The following is a 16,989-nucleotide window of genomic DNA, read 5'->3' on the forward strand; positions in this document are numbered from 1 at the left end:
CACTCAGAGTGGCTAGAATCACTGAGGTGGAACGTCTGGCGGCAGCCAACGGACACCTCTCTTGGTCACATCCTCCCCCAGATCAGTTCGACCGTCCCTGGCGACTTGAGGGAGCGATGGCCATGGGTGCACCCCCCAATAAGAGGACTAGGAACAGGCTGTCCTCTAGAGTGGATCAGCTAGCTACCGACATGGACACGATGAAGTCGCTCCTCGTGGCCCTTCAGCCGGGGCCCGGTATAGGGGCTGCTAGCGGGCCGCCTGCCCCTCCTTCGGTTGCTGCCCCTCCTTCGGTTGCCGCCCCTCCTTCGGTTGCCGCACCTCTGTACGAGGATGCCTTGTCGCTAGCGGCTTCGGCTAACCTCTTCAATGAAGAGACGGAGGACGAGGTCCCGCTCGAGGAGTTTTCCCTCTCCTCTGCTCAGGGGTCTCTGCAGGACGGGGAGGACGGCTCCATGGCGGCCATCATTCGTACAGCCTTGGCGCACCTGCAGATTCCGGTTCCGCAGGCCAACTTGGCTCCGGCTAGTGCCTTCTTCAGGCGTAACCCAGCCCGTGTCCCCCTCACCGTTCCTCCTTCAGAGGAGTACCTGAGGGAGCTCCAGGCATGCTGGAGGGACACCAGGGCCTTTAGCCGCACTGGTTCCGATGCCCGGACCTTGGCTGCCATGCAGGACCCGGCGAGGGCGGGGCTGGGTGGCATGCCACCCATTGAGCCTGCCATCGCCTCCCTGATTCTGGCTCCTGACGAGGCTTTAAGGCCTGAGGTCAGGTGCCCTCAGCCTCAGTGCAGGGTCACGGATGGGCTGCTCTGTAGGGCCTACGACGCAGCGGCACGCATGGGTCTTATCGGGAACTCCCTCTCCCATCTAATGCTGGCCGTCTCCGCCTCGCTGCAGCAGGCTCCGGCCGAGCCTTCTTTGCTGGGCCTCAGCGATGCATCACTGCAGGCCTTTGCCCTAATGACTAGGGAATTGGGACGAGTTATGTCTTTTCTGGTACAGACTCGTCGCCAGGTTTGGCTGGCCCAGTCACCACTGACGGAGACATGTAGGAGGGTCCTACGTAGCGTGCCAGTCGAGCCAGGGGAGCTGTTTGGGTCAGCTGCCCTGGAGACACTGGAGCGCGCTGCCCAAGCGAGGCAGACCAGGCAGCAGCTCTCGGGTCTTCGCAGTCCCGCGGCCGCTCCCGGCAGGCCCAGGGGCCGCTCTAGCAGCCGCGCTCAGCCACCGGCTTACTGGGGTGGTCGGCAGAGTTCCCAGCGGCCCACTCAACCGGCCAATGACTTTCGTGCCCCAGGTCGCCTGGCTTCCAGGCGGCCTCGCGCTTCAGAGCCTTACCGGCGCCCCCCGAGGGGCTCCAGGGGCCGGGGGGCTAGGCCCTGAAGTCCCGGGGCTGGTCGTCGGCTGGTTTTCCCAGCAGCAGCTCAGCTACTGGGCTGCCTGTATTTCCGACCCCTGGGTGGTTTCCACACTAACCCGGGGCTACGAGTTGCAGTTCCGACGCCGGCCCCTAGCCTTCGGCCGGGTCAGAATGACAGTTGTCAAGGACCCGGCGAAGGCCTTAGCGCTAGCCCAAGAGTTGTCCGTCCTCTTGGCCAAAGGCGCAATCGAGCCAGTGGACCCCCTGCGTCAGAGCGGGGGGTTCTACTCGACTTACTTTCTTGTGAGCAAGAAAGTTGGCGGATTCCGTCCAGTTCTGGACCTCAGAGGAATCAACAGATTCCTGAGGGTACTACCCTTCCATATGCTAACCACAGCAGACACCCTTCGTGTTGTCACACAGGGGGAGTGGTTCACAACCGTGGACTTGAGGGACGCCTACTTCCACGTGCCAATTGCATCCCATCACCGGAGGTTCTTGAGGTTCGCCTTTCAGGGTCGACATTATCAGTTTCGGGTGCTTCCCTTTGGTCTCTCCCTCTCCCCAAGGGTGTTCACCAGGGTTGTTGCGGCAGCACTCGCTCCCCTGCAGGCACAGGGCATGAAGGTCCTGCCATACCTGGACGACTGGCTGGTTTGCGCGCCGTCCCGGGCCCAAGGGGCCCAGGATACGGCGCGCCTCTCATCCCACGTTGCCCGGTTGGGCCTGACAGTGAACACCGGGAAGAGTTGCCTGGACCGTTCCCAGCAGGTCACTTATCTGGGGATGGTCCTAGATTCGGTCACCATGAGGGCCTACTTGACACCTCGTCGTGTGGACGACATTTCCCACCATCTTCGCATCTTCAGACTAGGCAAGAGGGTGCCTTACATACAGTTCCTCCGGCTCTTAGGCAGACTGACAGCTGCCTCAGCCGTCGTGCCCTTGGGCCTGTTGTCACTGCGCCCCATGCAGATGTGGCTGAACAGCCGTCACTTGGACGCCAAGCGGCACAGGCACAAGAGAGTCAGGGTGTCTCAGCGGTGCCTCCACTCTATGTCCCGCTGGAGGGACAGGGCCTATCTCCTGAGGGGTGTGCCCATGGGCACCATCCCATCCCGCCGGAAGACTGTCACTGTGGATGCGTGTCTCTCGGGGTGGGGTGCGGTGTGGCAGGGCAGGACTGTGCAGGGTCAGTGGTCTGCCCAGGAAGGTGCACGCCATATCAATGTGCTGGAGCTTCGAGCGGTGTTGCTCGCACTCATGCACTTTTTACCCCAACTGGCGGGCAGGCATGTGCTCGTTCGTTCGGACAACATGTCCGCAGTTGCCCAAATCAACCACCAGGGGGGCGCCAGGTCCGCACAGCTGCTCCGCGTTTCGCAGAGCCTCTTGCCTTGAGCGCTCCCCCGCCTCACCAGTCTGCGGGCAGTTTTTCTGCCAGGGGACCTGAATCAGGTCGCAGATTTCCTCTCACGGCGCAAGCCTCCACCGGGGGAGTGGAGGCTTCACCCGGAGGTGGTGGAGATAATTTGGAGCCTCTTCGGCAGGGCCGAGGTGGACCTCTTTGCCTCGGAAGAGTCGAGGCACTGCCCCCTCTGGTTCTCCTGGTCGGAGGTGACCAGCCCATTGGGTCAGGATGCCCTGGCGCACGACTGGCCGGACACTCTCCTGTATGCCTTCCCGCCGTTGCCTCTGATACTTCAGACGCTTCAGAGGGTCCTTACCCAGGGGCACAGGCTCCTTCTAGTCGCCCCCCGCTGGCCGGGGAGAGTCTGGTTCCCAATGCTACGCAGTCTCTGCGGCAGCCCAGAGACAGCTCAAGGGTCAGATCTGGCATCCCGACCCTCGCCGCCTTCAGCTCTGGGTTTGGCCTCTGCAGGGCCCAACCCACTGTTGAGCGGTGTCACGGCATCTGTCAGGGAAACTATCCTGAATGCCAGAGCTCCATCCACTCGGGCACATTATGAGTGCAAATGGAGGCTCTTCTCCCACTGGTGTGTGAGTAAGGCTGAGAATCCGGGACATTGCTCCGTGGCCACCATTTTAGAGTTTCTGCAGTCCCTTCTGGATAGTGGACGTTCTCACTCCACTTTGAAGGTGTATATGGCTGCTATCTCTGCCCGACATGTCGGAGTCGATGGCGCCACAGTGGGGCGCCACAGGTTGGTGTCCCTCTTTCTAAGAGGGGCTCTACGGCAGCGCCCCCCTAGCACCCCAAGGGCCCCGGCTTGGGACCTGCCCCTAGTGTTGGATGCACTATCATCTCCTCCCTTCGAACCCTTGGCCCAGGTCGGGCTTAAATGGCTGTCCCTGAAGGCAGCATTTCTGCTTGCCATAACCTCAGGGAAGCGAGTGGGGGAGCTTCATGCCCTCTCCGTAAGCAGTACATGCCTGAGGTGGAACTCCGATGGCTCGGGTGTCACCCTCTGGCCGAATGTGGCGTTCTTGCCCAAGGTGCTTCCACTAGCCCACTCCAATCGGCCTATCCAGCTGGCACGCTTTAACATTCCACAGGAGAACGGCACACCTGAGTTGCTGTGCCCTGTGCGTGCCCTGAGGGCGTATATTGATGCTACGGCCTGTATACGACAGTCAGAGCAGCTCTTCGTTTGCCATGGCGGCACTAGGAAGGGTCGTGCTCTCTCGAAGCAGCGGCTGTCCCACTGGGTGGTGGATACCATCACATGTGCCTATGGGGCCAGTGGCCGCCCCCCGCCATCAGGGGCCAGATGCCACTCTACAAGAGGCGTCTCAACATCGTGGGCTGCCCTAAGAGGGGTGCCCCTGGAGACCATCTGCGCCGCGGCGTCATGGGCGTCTTCTGGCACATTCTCCAGGTTCTACCGGGTCAATGTCGCCACTCCTCACCCCCTGGGGGTGGTCTTGTGGCCAAGCTCCGCTGCTTCCAACTAGGTGAGTAAGTGCTTGGATTCTTCATGACATGGTTGGTATAGGTCATCCAGTGCTAAAGCACCGCCTCTGGCGGTCAGTAGGGACGAAATAGAACGATAGTTACGGCTGTAACTACGGTTCTATGAGTCCCGGATGACCGCCAGAGTTTCCTGTCACTCAGAATTCTTGTGTGCTCGCGAGAAGATTCTGGGAACAGATCCTCTGTCGACACCGGCTGATGTAGCCGGTGTCACGTGGGTCACAGGTGACTTTGTTGTTATTGGTACTCGAGCTGCGCATGCGCGCGATGGACATATCCAGTGCTAAAGCACCGCCTCTGGCGGTCATCCGGGACTCATAGAACCGTAGTTACAGCCGTAACTATCGTTTTATTTGGAGGAGATAATCCGGCTGGAGAGTATCCACTGGAGCGTAATCCATTGAAGAGTATCCTCCGGAGTTTTAATCCACTGGAACGTAATCCACTGAAGCGTAATCCTGGAGCACAAGAAGAACAGGTAAGAATAAATTCAGGTGTAGCGAAAATAGTCACTATACTATAAGAAGGCTGAGAAGGCTAAGAGTTTTACCACTGGGGTTTAACAACGATCTGGCGCTGACAGGTTGTGGAGCCTCCGCTGATATACCATCCGTGATGGCTGATGGGAATCAGGTGTGTTGCAGAGGAGAGTGCTCAACTGTTTGCAGCTGGTGGAGATTTGAGCCGGGAGCCAGGAGTGACAGGCACCACGCCCACACAGACAGGGAAAGGGAAAACACACACACAAGGAAGGTGGCTGGAGAATGCAACCACCACAGGTTTATTTGTCACAGTTCATTTTAAAGTCAGCCACCTCAGGGCTAGATCTCATCTCTAAGAGTCCATTGGGTTAATGAGTAAGAGGTCCTTTTGTTCTTCAGGCCACATGTTCAGGATGAGCAGCATCCAAGTCATTTGACCCCATGAGGTCAGGAGTCATTCTGTTAGACCACAATCTTGTGTAAGACAAATCATTGTTCTTTTGTCACATTTTGAATTACATAACATTTCATTTTGCTAAATCAATTTATCTATAAATGTTGTAGTTTATATTTTTAGGAACGACATGGTCCTACACTTGGGTCAAATTACATTACTGTGATCGGATTAGTGTGCTCTGCAGGTTTACTATTGTTCTAAGTAACAGTGGGATTTAAAATATGAAGATGTTCTTTCGTAGTGTGTGGAATATGTGATGCTGGATACATGTACGTTTTTCAATTTATAGGAGAAAATGGTTTCCTGAAAGAGTTATGTTGGGTAAATATGTAGCAATGGATGAAACAATTTTTAGAATGAGTTTTTGTAATATCATTAGTAGACATCAATTATGTTGTTTAGATGGCATTTAACAATTAAGACAGATAGTATGATTAGAAAGAGTCAGAGTGGAAAGGGTTGGATTTATTTAACCTCAGTGTGCTAGACTTCCTATAGGTAATGCGTCCCGAGACCTGGACTCCCCCTCTGAGTTAGAAAGGCTACGATCCCGACCCTCCAAGCAGACAAAATACCTAACCCAACAGGAGACTCCTCCTTCTCCATCGAACAGACAGAGAACCAGAGCTGAAACAACAACAACAAGACTGCAGCCAGAACTATCTCCACCTGTGGCACCCAGAACCAAACAGCTTGATGACAGGCAGAGATCTACGCTCATCAGTCCCTCAGGCAGGGCATGAAGTTCCAAGCTGAGCCACGAGATTTGGCACAAGAGCAAAGTGTGGGACATGAGAGCAGAATCCGCCCTCCATAAAAACAGCAGAGAGACTGTGAAGGAGGAGATGAAATGCAAAGCAGTACAAGAACAGTGGCATGATGTGGGCTGCAGATGTAACTGGGCCAATGGCTGCCTAAAAGAGTAACAGCGGATGGAGTTACAGCTGATGTACTGAAGAGAAGACAGAATCAGAGGAGTTGGCATGGTCGATTAGAAGTGAGGAGGCCGGGGTCACGGCTTGAGAAAACCAGAGGAGGAGAAAAAGAGAACAGGAATGAGTGAGTTTACACATAAACACACTTATTCACAAAACGCACATTTAAAGAACTTGAATTAACTTCAGTGGGTTCTGGAGTACAGAGTAGAACCATATTCTTCAATCTTTTCATCATGTTAATAAAATATTCTTTAAGAGATTTTTATTCACGTGTGAATAAAGTAGTGATCTCATTTGTTACAATATTGATCACCATTAAAGGGATAGTTTTAGGAACTACTCTATAAGACAAATCTTTATCTGTATGGATAATGCTAAAGGGAGAGCTAGTGCCAAGCCAGATATAGTATTCCAATCTAAAGAATTGATTTCACCATTGTGGCATAGTTATTACCATAGGAGGGCTTTAAGATGGAAATATGAAATGACTTCTGTTTTTAAATCCTTGATAAAGGAGGGAGTAATTGTTGCATGTTCGGACACCCAAGGTTCCACACACTGCTAAAGAGTTTAACATTGATTTTTAGGTGGACCAGAATTGAAGATGACCTATGAAATGCATAGCAGAGCTACACAGATCCTAGTAATGTTTTGACACAAGATAATAGTTATGTACACAAGTTTCTGAAATAGATCTATTAGTCATTTTAATACTAATTAGGTGTAAATGAATTGCAGTAGTAGTAGTAGTAGTACTCTAAGGAAGTGAGTTTTTGTACCAAGTTTCAGGAAAGGTGGGAGGCAGAAGTCCTGATGAAAAGTTAGAACCATCTTGAAAATCATAGTTGAAATCGTGAATGAATAAGGAATGGCGCTCCGCATATGATATATTTTTGTAGACAACGGATACTGGCCTATGCTGAAACATCAAAGTCTCTGCAGAGCACGACACATGGCCAAAAAGACTGAGACCAACTGACCTTTGACCCTGACCAACAGGGTAACTTGAGAAGGCACTGTCAATGACTGACTCTGGGGTGAACCTGACCAAACCTGACTTTAAAACCTGATAGTGTGGGTATGTGTCTGCATATGATCAAGTGCAACTGCATGATTTAAAACAATGACTAATCAAGCATGGTTTTGGACCAACACATTATTTCTGGGGCTCTGTGTGAAATGAGAGGTTTCCTAACATTCCACAAAAGAGGAAACCGCACATGTGACCCGTTTCTAATCTACTTGATATTTCACTCCCACAGGAGGTGGCAGTTTGCAGAATGTGAAACTCAAACTAAAACATGAAGATTCTGTTTATTTTAGGACTGAAAGATGGAGAGAAACACTTCATTTCACTGAAGTGTTTACTGTGGAAATGATGGATGTACATTTGGAAAAATGTTTGGTATTTTCTTATAATCCATTATTACCTGAAGGTTTTCTTCCCATACAGGATTTTGGTTACACATGAGTTAATGTGTAAAAAGGGGGAATGTAAACTTCACAATGTACATTTTTCATTTAGGGACTGAAAGGAACCTGCTGCCCCAACTCGATTGTTCAATCTGACCATTGATTGACAGTTTTAGAATTGACCTGCTCCCTATCTGGGGATAAGATACTGTTTGATGAATGTTGACATGTCTCTAATATTGATTGAGTTATAGCAGGTAACACAGATAAAGAATCAGTGGCCAAGGGGCTACTGTGAGAGATGTAAGTCCAGAATGGAATACTGAAGAAGTTGACCTGTGAGTAATGTTTCAACTAATGTTTCAACAGGTATTAAAGTAACTGAGGTTTGAAATGTAGAAAGAACATATTTACAGTTCAGCTAAAACATAGTAATGTAATGAGACAAAATGTAATTTAGACAACATCATGTAACTAGCCTGGTAAAGAAGTAAAAGCCATAGACTTTATTGTTTAGGTCATTATGGGGATATACATTTCATCTACATTTATAATAGAAAGACATTTGATGAAAGTTTGTTGGAATTCTGTATTCATTTTTTCAGCGGGATAATATCTAAGCACTGACGGGTAGAAGCAGTATCACCAGGAAGCCATTCACTTTGTTAGTATTGTGATTTTGGTTGTTTTTTAATCCATAACATTAGTGTGTTTCTTTACCAGAAACATTAGCAGTTCAAATCATATTTAGATTTGTAATGGGATCTCAAGGATTTCATTTAAAAATAAACACAGATGCTTGTCAGAAATTCAGAGCTATTGAAATATGTTATTTAGTTTACCTAAAGATGTTGGGGTTCTTATTTAGTTGGCACAGTCCAAGTATTAAGATTCTGAAGCTGCACAATTAATTTAGAAAACCTGTTCACAGACGTCTGTTGTTTTAAGACACCCCACCAACAGGCTCCATGTGGCCTACGCAGTGGTGGGTCAAACAGCCGAGGGCCCCGGAGCGTAGGCTTGAGGGATTTGTATCAGATTTCTCCACACAGGTTGCTGACGCCAAAAGGGGGACCCGAGACGCAGGAGGCTGACGGTCATCAGGACAAAGTGGCTCAACCCCAGGCTCTCCGTCCCCGACCAAGTGACCCAGCGGATCTCTCATGCCGTCCGCATAGGAGGAAAGGGGGACAGCTCGTACCACGGGAGCCAGTGTGCGGCGGGGAAACCACCTGCTAAGACCAGGGGACGACATCAGGACGGATCCGGCTCTCGTCAAGGAGGTCGACTCGGATGCTGTCATCAGCGGACTGGAGGAGAAGGACCTCGAGGACATCCATGCAGCAGACGACTTGGAAGCAGCTGGCAGTGGGCTGGGGGACTTGTCGAGGCAGCAGAGGAGTCTACTTCTCTCTGATCAGTTCCACCCGTGAAGGGAAAGCCGCATCAGATTTATACGATATTGGGGGACAGACACAGTAGATATGTTTAAAAATGCCTTGTGTAAGTTTATCTCTTGAGAATGAGATAAAAGGGGGATTGCAGAATATTATCATCTGATATTTAAGAAGTGTTACATTTGAAATGGCAGAAAGTCTTGTTGCAATTTCCAGATATTAAAAGAGGTCCCTTGAGTTTCTCTGGTAATTATCAATAGTAGCAGTTAAGTGAATACTGTTCAAACAATACCTGTGTTTGTGTTTTATATTGATTTCTCTGTTTTATCCTTTCATAAATGTGAGGACTAAAATGGCTATAAACAAGGGCTGGTTAGAGTAAACAGGGTTGTATTGCTCTGTGGGGGAGGTGTAGGTATGCAGGACAGGGTGCTAGGTGGATGAGAGTATATTCTGCTTAAGATCTCTAGCATGTCATGTTTCAGGGAAGTCTACATATCTTGAATAGTATATGTGTGGGTTTAATTACTTTGTATTAATAATAAACAGTCTGTGTAACCAGAAGTTGGAGATATGAGAGATGCAATATTTGTGTTATCTTTGGAAGCAAGGAAATATCCTTTAAGACACATCTAAGGTCTATGGAATGTGGGGGGGTGTGTGTGTGTGTAGGCTGAGTAAACTCCACCCCTTCCTGTTGGTGTTGGTATGAAAGAAGCTGTTCATCCTTTTGTTCTGCCTCTCTTCTCGCGCTGCCCAGACCGGAGGGTCTTGCAGCACGTGAACAAGGCCAGGAGTAGGCATATTCCTGACATTACGCATATGATATGATATGGCTTTGTATGGTATGGTAATGTATTGATTGTATTGCATTGTCATATTACCATTAAAGTAGATTATTGTTTAACGGTTACTTGGTAGCTCTGGATTCCTTCCTGTATGATAACCAGCTTGTTAGGGACGCACGGAGATTTGAAAAGCGGACCAGTTATCCCTCAAAATCTCCATCAACACTCAAAGACGCTTTGACAGAGAATAAAACAACAACAAAAAATACAAAGAAAAATACAAAAAGAGATAAACAAAACAGAAAATATGGGGGGGGTCAGTGGTTGAATGCAGTGTTGAGCAGGTGGGTTTTGAGCAGTGGCGGCACCAGAGATTTTCTCTAGGGGGTGCTGTGGGGTAGCTTGACGTTTCATAGAGGGTGCTCAAACATTAAGGGTTTCCCATTAATGCACCAGCGCTACAGTCAGGGGCGGCGCCAGGGGGTATCTAGGAGTTGCTATAGCAACTCCAACAATTGGCCTAGCAACGGCTTAGCAACCCCATTGTTTTGATATGAAAATGTATCATATTTATACACATTCTCGCAGCCTGCGAGAATGTGTATAAATATGATAAATTTTCGCGGGATCTATCAGGGGCGGGTCGTTGTAATTTACTGCGAGTAGTAGTAATCATACTGTTTCCATCACATTAGTATGTATACAAAGTGACAGGTGGATACGCCCCCAATTATGCAAATGAGCTAAGTCCGTCTCCCATTGGCCAATGAGCTAAGTCCCGCCTCCCATGTCCCGCCTCCCATTCTTTGATGTCAGATTGGCGTGAAAGGCCCCCCGGCGTGATTCTTTGTTGTATCGATTAAGATAGTTAAGGTATTTGACCCCTGACCCTGAGAGTGGAGTAATTAGACTGCAATTAGATTAGCCCCAGGCACCCCCTTTGTTGTATAGTTCTTTTTTTAGTATTGATTAAGGTAGTTAAGGTATTTGACCCCTGACCCTGAGAGTGGAGTAATTAGACTGCAATTAGATTAGCCCCAGGCGCCCCCTTTGTTGTATAGGTCTTTTGTTGTATTGATTAAGATAGTTAAGGTATTTGACCCCTGCCCCTGAGAGTGGAGTAATTAGACTTCAATTAGATTAGCCCCAGGCACCCCCTTTGTTGTATAGGTCTTTTGATGTAATGAATAAGATAGTTAAGGTATTTGACCCTTGCCCCGAGAGTGGAGTAATTAGATTACCCCCAGGCAGTCCCTTTGTTGTATAGGTCTTTTGATGTATTGAATAAGATAGTCTCTTTGACCCCTGCCCCTCAGAGCCCTTTGTTGTCTAATCTAATTAGCCTTTGATGTTCGCCCTTTGATGTGATGTGTAATTTCACATTGATGAAAGCCTCTGTATAAATGAACCTCATGAGGCTAAGGCCAGTGTATAGAGATATGCTCAAAACTACATTTAAAAAAGACAGACAATTCAGCTTACCAAGTCAACCGTCTGAAGCGCCAGTCAAGAAACGAATGCGGCATCGGGGGTTCAGAGTACAGCCTCTTTCTGGTCATGTGTGTTGGAAGAGGGGCTCTGTAAGGAAGTCTGAAGGAAGGGGGATATATTCCCCCCCCCCCGTTTGTGTACTTTCAAATTATAGCTCACTCGAGATGGTTTCTCCAAAATGACAGGTTTTGCATACATAAAAAGTGTATCTTACAGTTCCTTTAGTTGTAGGATTGTGAACTAATGTATAATTACTTTTATTAATGCCTGATGCTGATTTTAATGACTGATTGAACCACAGCAATATTGTTTTAGAGTTTTTATATGTTCAACTGCTATGCCTGTCATCTTTGCTCTATGTGTTTGTGTTGTCTCCTGGGTTCTGTAGTGCCCGGAGTGTGTCTTTTTATTTCCTCCCGAACCCCAACCCCTCAGGAAGCCTTTGCCTCCTGTCAGGTCATCATTGTAAATAAGAATTTGTTCTTAATTGATTTTCCTGGATAAATAAAGGTTCTACTACTACTACTACATTAACTATAGGTTTGCATCCATTAAAGTGTATCTTACAGTTCCTTTCTGAGTGAATTACACACAAATCTGCAGAGTGTCACTAATATATATATATATATTTTTTATTTAACCAGGTAAAAAAACTCATTGAGATTAAAATCTATTTTCCAAGAGTGACCTGGCCAAGAAGGGCAGCATGTACAAAGTTACAACATATAAAACACAGACTTGAAAGGCAGACAAATACAGCTGTAAAACACAAATAAAATGGCACATTAGCCAGTCAATATGCGAAGTAAAACAAACTATTAAAATCATTAAAAAACTGGCAACATTTAAAACGATTTCAGGATATACGAGCACTCACATCGACCAAAACTAAAAAAGTTTTACGCAGTGACTGACATTCTGTATGGGAGTTCACACCCGAGCTGCTGTAGGTGGTTGAGTATGTTATGGCTCTCGGGGATGGTGGGTTAAGAGACAGATTCTTAGTTTTTGGACTGCCTCAGGGGGTTAACGAAATATACTAAAACAAAGTACTTCATTATCTACTTTTTTCAGCTTTTATACACAAAAGTGCAGGGAAGGTAGGCAGATTTAGAACACTATCTGTGCGATAGTGTTAGTGGTCCCTGCCCTTAAGAACAATTAACACACACACACACACACACACACACACACACACACACACACACACACACACACACACACACACACACACACACACACACACACACACACACACACACACACGCGCACACACGCACACACACACACACACACACACACACACACACACACACACACACACACACACACACACACACGCGCACACACGCACACACACACACACACACACACACACACACACACACACACACACACACACACACACACACACACACGTTGGAGTTGCCCCTTGATCTGAGGATTTAAGATAAGCAGGGGATGTTAATCTATATGTTAATTAAGACACTCACTAAGACACCTAAAAAACGTTATTGCCCTCTCTAGATCTGATTCAGTTTTTGTTTTAAATGATATGTGAGTGCTAAGGATGTTTCTTTTTAAGTTTTCTGTGAAACTGTTAACTACAAGGAAGTATCTGCTTGCAAAGAGGGTATTCATATTAATTTAAAATATCTTATTTAGTTTTTAATAGTGATACCTGAGGATATTCTCTTTGGTTGTAGGATTGTGAAATAATGTATAATTACCTTTATTTAACTATAAGAAAAGTCTCTCTGAAGAGGGGAAATAATAAAACAATTTTAAAAACATGATCTTTGTCTTTTTATAATTACGTTACACCACTATAAGGAAAATCAATATTAAGTTTGTGTGAGGTTGTACTAGGGATAATACCCATAAAGAATGTGTGTTTCTGCTCCATTTCACTCCATGAAGCCTCCAGCTTGTACAAGGGCTCCGCCTCCGCTCAACATAACATGTCGTCCTCCTCACCAGATCATTTAAAAGTAAGGGGATGGAAATAGACGAAAATAAATACGCTCAAACTAAATAACAGGCCAGTCATTTCCAATCACCAAGGCACTTTTCAAAAAAGAAAAATGGCCAAGAGAAGCATAGATATGGGTTTAATCAGCGAGACGCCTGTGACAACGTACAGCCATCAGTCCGGAGCACCAATCAAGAAACGACTGCAATATCTGTGCCGGATTCAGATGCCTCCAGCCAAAGAACTTCATGAAGAATGGACTCTGAAAAATGGCGATGTTTGGGGTTATGTATTCAACTACACTGAAACAAATAAGTCGTTGGATCTAAGTGATTGAATAGTGGACATTGGTTGCACATTAATCGTTTGCTTTGGCAGCACTCGATCCAGTTGCCTAGGTTAAACACATAAATATTAACTTAACCTAATGTAATTGAACAAAGTTATTCATACATGTTTCAATCACGTTCTGGCAACATGATTCAGTCATGTTATTTTAACATCATTCCATTGATTTATACATGTTTAAATCACGTTCTAGCAACATGATTCAGTCATGTTATTTTAACTTCATATCATTGATTTATAAATGTTATAATCATGTTCTGGCAACCTTATTCTGTCATGTTCATTATTCTAGATACATGATATGATCATATTAGTACAACACAATTCAAACAGTGCAAATACATTTTATTTCAAATGCAGGGGAATACAGTAAAGTGCATTATGTAAAGTATCAATATATCAAACATATTTTATGTAAAACACTACATCAAATAAACATTTTGAATACCTTCGTGTAAAACACTTGAGCAAAATTGCTTTATAAACAACAATATAAACATGTTAACATTCTTTTTTTAATACATTTTAGCTAGTTTTAGACACCTGCCTGTTAGTTTACATATATGTATTCTTCTTTTACATTAGATTTGTTTTGTCTTCCCCATAAGTCACATTCAGAGAGAGATTCACAGTTTGAGAGAGATTCAGTTTGAGAGTGGTTTTCTCTTGTATTCAAACAGAGGCAAAATTGTTAAAATGCATTTCTTCAAAGTCCAGGACTAATTCAGTTCAAACATATGGAACAAGATGCATGCTATTTTCTAATGTGAATAGTGGTTAGAATATTTATATATATTTATACATTTCTATACTTATTTGGGCCGTGAGTGAGAACGGACATAAGGCACATAAAAACATCAAACCCATTAAAACCGGGAAAGTGCCATTTTAGATTTGAACCACTTTAACTAACACTATTTATACTAACTATTATGTTAAACTTTGGCCATTATTAGTATAAAACATGACATGTTTTGGTCAACTTTAAGAAATTAAAGAGGCAAACAAGAGTCTGTGAGATTCTTTGACACAGTCTTCTTCAAAGACTGGTACAGTAGAATGTCTGAGTGCCCCCCCCCCCCCCCCTCCCTTCACCCCCCACCAGTGAGCATTACTCCCACTGGTGTAGCTTGGTCTTCAAGCTTTGTGCTTTGTAGGAGAGGACCCCACCATCCAACTCCATTATGATCTTCTGCAGTACCTCAAATGTGCAGCTGAGCTTTTTTGGGTAACTCAGGTTCAGAGAGTAAATCAGTCCCAACAACATGGCGGATGCAAAAGCCACAGTCTCCAGATCTTGTATGACTGTGACCCCCTCCAGGACAATTCTGACATCGTCCTCACTGGCGGTGTTTTTTAGGGTGAAGATCCCCATGGTGGTCTTCTCAATCGCACCTTCAACGATCGTCTCATCCACATCCTAGTGTTCACAAAAAGGATTATTAGTTAAGAAAAAGCATTCATGAGACCAGCATTCAACACAGGAATCTCAACCATGAGTCAAGACTGTAATATAGCTTTTGATTAGCTTGTGAATTCCATGTATCTGTAGTGAATGAGATGCACTATGCTTTGAGGCTGTGTCACTTTAGCTTATTTCTCATAACTATACAGAGTGGTTTGATCAAGTCTGATTTCACTTGGTTGTCTGGCACCGAAATCTACAAGCTCACAACGTGTTGTGAGCTTGTAGATCAGCTATTTTCGGTGAGACACTGGTGTGCAACTAAGTCATGTGTAAAGTATGACCATCATGGGAGATGAAGCAATCATTAGAAGCCCATGTTTCTCAGCCAACAGTTTAGTCGTTAGTTAAATAATCAGCAATCATGCAGAGTCACTAAAGGAGTGATAGAATAATTAGTCAGTGCTTTTAGCAGTATTTAGCATTTTAGTATGTGTTTAAGTCACAACTATGTAATTCAACTACAGTACAGTTAACTTGAGTAGCATCACACTTGAGCAGAGTTAACAGAACACTGCCTGTCTGAGTGCTCAGCTAAATAAGAGCTAATGACAGAGAATGTTCTCTGGTTCTTAATCTAAGATGTACACATGTATACACTTTACAATTAGTCACTTACTATGAACTCCTGCACAAGGTCTCCAGGATCCTCGTTGAGGTAGAGGCAGAGTCCTTTAATTAGGAGGTCCCTTCCCGCATCAATGTCATCCTGAAAGATGAGTGACAGAAGAACAGAATACACACTTAAAATTCAAATACACAAATACATAAGGTCCTTGCAGCTCATGTTTGGCAATAAATTAACAAAAAAAAAATGGTGCTGTGCATGCACTATCATCAACACAAATCCTGCTCCAATGGCCACCTTTCCCTTTTAGAACATTCTATTTATGACCAGGACCACAACAAAGTTCCATACTTTATAGCCACCCACCCCACACCTCCCCCTGAACTCTCAAAGGAAAGCAATGGGTGGAACAATGACAAGCCAGAGTGACTCTTTTCTAAAAAATAAGAACCACGGTCCACAGGTTAAACTTGGGCTAGACACCTAGCTTAACCCAGTAAGACCTGAGGCCGATTCTAAAACCGTTTCCTGACAAAATTATGTTGCTATATTTCAGTGTTGCTCAAACTTTTTCATGTCAAGGACGCCCAAAAGAATAATGGCTATCTACACGTTATAAAACTTGATATGGTGAACCAGATCAAGTTGATGGATTAGGAGTCTGGCGACTAACGAGACTTAAGTATCTGAGAGGAGAAAGCCGGGGTGTCCCCACAGGGTCCCACCCAGAGGATTCCATAGGCTGACATTACTGTACTCTGACCTGTGTTTAGCCTCACTCCCTGCTTCATGTCTAGCGACATCCTTTCACTTGCCCACCTAAACATCTACTAAAGTATCAGATAACTTACTGTGTCCATGTTGTTAGTCAACGCTTTCAGTTGTTTCCCTTTCTGCCCAGTTGTGCTTTCAAACATCTTCAGCAGGTTTGCAGAGTACAGGTCCAGCTGTGATAGGAACTTAGACTGCAGAGGAATTGTGGTGATCCGTTTGAACTCAGCATTAATCTGAAAGCACACATATGGCTTTATGAGACAATTTTCATTAATATGGCACAGCGTTTACACAATAAGTCACATACACGGTCACTAGTTCATACTAACCTCAGTCACATCAAAGAGAGCTGGCCATCTCATTGTGAAGTCGCTGATCATGGGATCACAACCAATGGCTTCGTGTCTTCTATTTGTCCCATGAATTGTATGTTTCTCTCTGTAATGTTTTAAAAGTTGGGACCTGCAAGATACTGCTACAGCACAAACCTTACACTGCCACATTCACAGCAACAGTCACTGAAAAAGAAGAGAATGTTGCAATTAGTGATCATCAATAAATCCAATGGATGTTGTTGCCGTCTGGCAGAAACCTTGCAT

At 45.9% G+C, this 16,989-nt stretch overlaps 1 long non-coding RNA gene across 1 annotated transcript; it reads right to left on the reverse strand.

Annotated features, from left to right (window-relative positions):
- Positions 1–15,717: 15,717 nt before the first annotated feature.
- Positions 15,718–16,764, reverse strand: LOC117458259 (uncharacterized). The gene is made up of 3 exons (XR_004553424.2): positions 16,720–16,764; positions 16,468–16,623; positions 15,718–15,757 (listed from the first exon to the last, which is right to left on the reverse strand). It is a non-coding gene; the product is annotated as an uncharacterized lncRNA (long non-coding RNA).
- Positions 16,765–16,989: the final 225 nt, after the last annotated feature.

This window comes from Pseudochaenichthys georgianus, chromosome 14 (genome assembly GCF_902827115.2).
Source record: "Pseudochaenichthys georgianus chromosome 14, fPseGeo1.2, whole genome shotgun sequence".
NCBI classification, from domain to species: Eukaryota; Metazoa; Chordata; class Actinopteri; order Perciformes; family Channichthyidae; genus Pseudochaenichthys; species Pseudochaenichthys georgianus.